The sequence below is a fragment of the Lygodium microphyllum genome, chromosome 23 (genome assembly GCF_053477565.2).
Source record: "Lygodium microphyllum isolate KBCC chromosome 23, Lygodium_microphyllum_v1.1.10, whole genome shotgun sequence".
NCBI classification, from domain to species: Eukaryota; Viridiplantae; Streptophyta; class Polypodiopsida; order Schizaeales; family Lygodiaceae; genus Lygodium; species Lygodium microphyllum.
The window spans coordinates 35523392-35528142 of NC_141157.1; positions in this window are offsets into that span (position 1 = coordinate 35523392).

Below are 4751 nucleotides of genomic sequence, written 5' to 3' on the forward strand. Positions count from 1 at the left end.
TCTTGTCTCTTGAGTGAGCTTTTCCTTGTGCATTCTATGTGTGTTCGGTGCAGCATCTTGAGCAACCCCCTCCACCACGCGATTCTTGACATGGTATCAGAGCCGCGCCATTGAGAGAGGCTGATTTCGAAGGCTGAAGTGAAGGAGAAGAAGCAAGGTTCGAGCAAGCAAGCTATGGGTAAGAATCTCTCCCATTCTTCCACTTCTTCTCTTAGATAGTGCCTGTGGAGGCACCGAAAGCAGGGCAGAGCAAAAATCTCAGATTGCAGTTATTTTGGGCATTTGAGGCCATTTCAGGGCCCGTTTTAGAGCCGCAAGGTTGCGGACAGCAGTTTCGGGGTACACTGTGACTTCGACTGTATTGACCGAACGTGGATGCGCAGGTTACAGATTTCAGGTCTGTAAGTTCAAAGGTGTTTACCAGTGAGTAAACACAAGGTTTATCTGCAAACTGGTTGCAGATTGCATGTATTGTTGAGCAGACAGTGAAAAAGGCTGTCTGGTGTACTGCTGTGCACTACAGGTCAAGGGTTGCAGAAGATTTGCTTGCTATTTGGTATTATTTTTGTGATAATGGCAGAGAATAGTGGAAGCCCCATCATTGAGAAGCTCGACAAGAACAACTACCCATCATGGAAGTTTCGTGTCACGAACTTCCTTATTGGAAAAGGCCTCTATGAGTTCGTTTCAGGTGAAGAAAAGGAGCCGGAGGTGAGTGATTCTCCAACTGCAGAAGAGACAAAGGCACGAAAGGAATGGAATGCAAAAGACAAGAAGGTCATGTATTGGTTGTCTGCAGTAATTGACAATAATATGCTGGGACACATTAGAAATGCAGAGAATTCATATGCAGCTTGGACCATACTTGAAAGTATGTTTTCTGTAAATACAAAGGCACGAAAGATTCAACTCAAGCAAGAGTTGAATACATTAAAGAAAGGGAAGATGTCTATCAATGAGTATGCACTGAAGGTAAGAAGCATTGCAGATGCATTGGCAGCGATTGATGCAATGCCTGATGATGATGATTTGGTGTCGTCTACCTTGGGTGGACTTAACAATGAAAAGGCTTGGAAGTCTTTTGTAACTTCTGTATATGTTAGAAAGCCATTTCCAGATTTCGATGAGTTGGTCTCTCTAATGATCACTGAAGAAATCAACATGCAGAGTGAGACATCTGAAAGAAGTGGTGAACAGGTCCAGGCTTTCTACTCCAGTTCAGGAAGGGGACGTGGCAGGTTCTCTTCAAGAGGCCGTGGTATAGGACGTGGTAGTGACAACCAGCAAAACAGATTGAATCAGCAATTTGGCGATATGCAGGTTTCAGGAGGTCGTGGTAACTTTAGAGGCAGGGGGAGCTTTAGAGGAAGAGGTGGATGGCAGAATAGAGGTTCTAACAACTCTGGTATTGTGTGCCACTACTGTGGCAAAACAGGTCATATTGCAGCCCAATGTTATGCTAAGAAAGATGATATCCGCAGTGGTAAGTTGCAGCAAGGAAACTATGCATCGTCTTCACGACAGAATGAAGACAAAAATGAACGTTTATTCGTTATGCAGCATATGCTGAATGCTGTTACAGGAAAGGGAACACATGAAGATGTTTGGTATGTTGATTCAGGTGCATCCAATCATATGACCAGCCATGCAGAATGGTTTGGAGAGATGCAGGATTTGCAGAATGCAGGTTATGTGTAGACGGGTGATGACTCATGCCACCCAATTTCACACATTGGAAAAGTTCCCTTGTCCTTGCATGATGGTAAGACAAAGAGTCTTTCAGATGTATTGCATGTGCCATCTATTACAAAGAACTTGGTGTCAGTCGGTCAAATGGTAGAGCAAGGGCTGCAAGTCAGATTTAATGCAAAGGGCTGCTTTGTAGAAGACTTCAATGACAAGTGCAGGTTGGTAGCAAAGGGAAGTAGAGTTGGACGTATGTTCACTCTAGATGCTGGAATTCCTACTATGAATGCTGCTATGTATGCCAAAGGAAAAGATGTTGTTGCAGACATTGAAATTTGGCACAAACGCATTGGACATGCAAATGTACAAAGGCTGAAATTAATGCAGTCCAAAGGGTTGGTTACAGGTTTGCCTACATTTAAAGTTGCAGAATTTCAGAAGGTATGTGAAGCATGTCAGTTTGGTAAGCAGGCAAGACAACCCTTTTCACATGACAGAGATGTAAGCAGAAATGTCCTTGATGTTGTGCATACAGACATTTGGGGGCCTACACAAAATGTATCTCTTGGAGGTAGTTCATACTTCGTCACATTCATTGATGATTGTTCTAGAAAGCTGTGGGTATATTTTATGAAGGAAAAGAGTGAAGCTTTTGAGCACTTTAGAACTTTCAAGGCTGCAGTTGAAAGAGAAACAGGCTTGAAAGTAAAGTGCTTGAGGTCAGATGGAGGGGGAGAGTACCTCTCCAATGAGTTCAGTGATTTTCTGAGGTCTCATGGGATAAAGAGACAGTTCACATGCAGGTATACCCCACAGCAAAATGGGGTTGCAGAAAGGAAAAATAGGCATATTGCAGAAGTTGCACGTGCCTTGATGGCTGAAAAGAATATGCCTAAGCATTTTTGGTCTGAGGCTGTTCATACTGCTGTTTATATTATGAACAGAACTCCCACAGCTGCAGTTCATGGTATGACCCCCGAAGAATTTTTTACAGGTAAGAAGCCTGATGTTTCACACTTGAAAGTATTTGGCTGCATTGCGTATGTTCATGTGCTAGATGAGTTGCGGAAGAAACTGGATCCAAAGGCTGAAAAGTGTGTCTTTATTGGATACTCTTTAGAGCAGAAAGGGTATCGCTGTTACAACCCTGTCACATGTAAGTTCAGAGTGAGCAGGGATGTCATCTTTGATGAAATGAGCAGTTGGTATGCATCTAGTGGTGATGCATTGGATGTTGATGATGATCATGACACTCATGTGCAGGCTGAAAGGCAAGAATCACGGACTCTTAGTGGACCAGAGACATCATCTGGTAGTCCTTGGTCTGGGAGACTAAGGAGTACCTCTACATCTTCGAGTGCATCTAGTAGCACTACAGGTAAAGACAAAGGAAAGAATAAAGTGTCAGAAGGCATTGATGCAGTTCTTGATGGAGACTCCAGTGGCTCAGAGAGCTTGGATGATGAGCTTGGCATTCCTTCAGTGAGGACTCCAGGTGTGCAGAGAGCACGCGTTAATGCAAAGACTCCATTGAGTGATCCAGTGGTACGCAGGTCTAGCAGGGTGAGATACCCTGTTAAAAGATTTGGTTTTGAAGGTTATGCAGCTCACCATTATGCTTATATGGTGAAACTAGTTGAGGATGTTGAGCCCACATGTTTTGAGGAGGCTGTTGGTCATGCTCATTGGGATGCAGCAATGGATGAGGAGATGGCTGCATTAGAGGCCAATAAGACTTGGGATCTAGTATCATTGCCAAAGGGAAAGAAAGCTATTGGATGTAAGTGGATTTATAAGATTAAGCACAATGCAGATGGTTCTATTAGCAGGTACAAAGCTAGGCTGGTTGCAAAAGGCTATGCCCAGACATATGGCATAGATTATGATGAAACCTTCAGTCCAGTTGCTAGGATGGCAACTGTCAGATGTGTGATTGCTTTGGCAGTAGCCAAAGGTTGGAGGTTGCAGCAAATGGATGTAAAGAATGCCTTCTTGCATGGTGATTTGCAGGAAGAAGTGTATATGGATCAGCCAGCAGGTTATGAAGATTTAGAGCATCCCACGTATGTGTGCAGGTTGAAGAAGGCACTCTATGGGCTCAAGCAAGCACCTAGAGCATGGTCTGACAAGATCAGAGAGTATCTTGTTAATATTGGCTTTTATGTTTCTGATGCTGATCACTCACTTTATGTGAGAAAGGGAGATGCAGGTTTGGTCATCATAGTCATCTATGTGGATGACTTGATTATTACAGGTGATAGTGATAGCGGGATTGCTGAAGTCAAGGGTTGTTTAAAGATGAAGTTTGAGATGAAGGATTTAGGTGAACTAAGATACTTCCTTGGCATTGAGGTGATCAGATGTGATGATGGTATATGGCTGTCCCAAAGACAGTATGGCTTGGATATGTTGTCCAAGTATGGTATGGCTGCATGCAAACCACTTTCAGTCCCGTTGGAGCAGAATGTAAAGCTGAGTGCTGATGTTGGGGATGAGATAGAAGACCCTACTATGTTCAGGAGGATAGTGGGGAGTTTGATCTACATGACCATTATAAGGCCAGACTTGAGCTACGTTGTTGGTCTTGTGAGAGTTTATGCAAGTACCTAGAAAGCCGCATTTGGATGCAGTCAGACGCATATTGAGATATGTAAAGTCCACATTAGATTATGGAATTTTCTATGAGGCAGGTACAGATGTACATGTGTTTGGATACACAGATGCAGATTGGGCTGGTAGTATGTCTGATAGAAGATCTACCAGTGGATACATGTTCTCTCTTGGTAGTGCAGCAGTTGCATGGAGCAGCAAAAAGCAATCTACAGTTGCTTTGTCGAGTACAGAGGCTGAGTATAGAGGTGCTGCTATTGCAGCATGTGAGGTAGTATGGTTGCAAAAGCTATTGGCTGATTTGGATGTACAGGTGGAAGGTCCAGTTGTCATTTATTGTGACAACATGAGAAGTATACAGTTGGCTAGGAACCCTGTGTTCCATGCCAGGACAAAACATATTGAGGTACACTACCACTTTGTGAGAGAGAAGGTACTAGCAGGTGAGATTGACT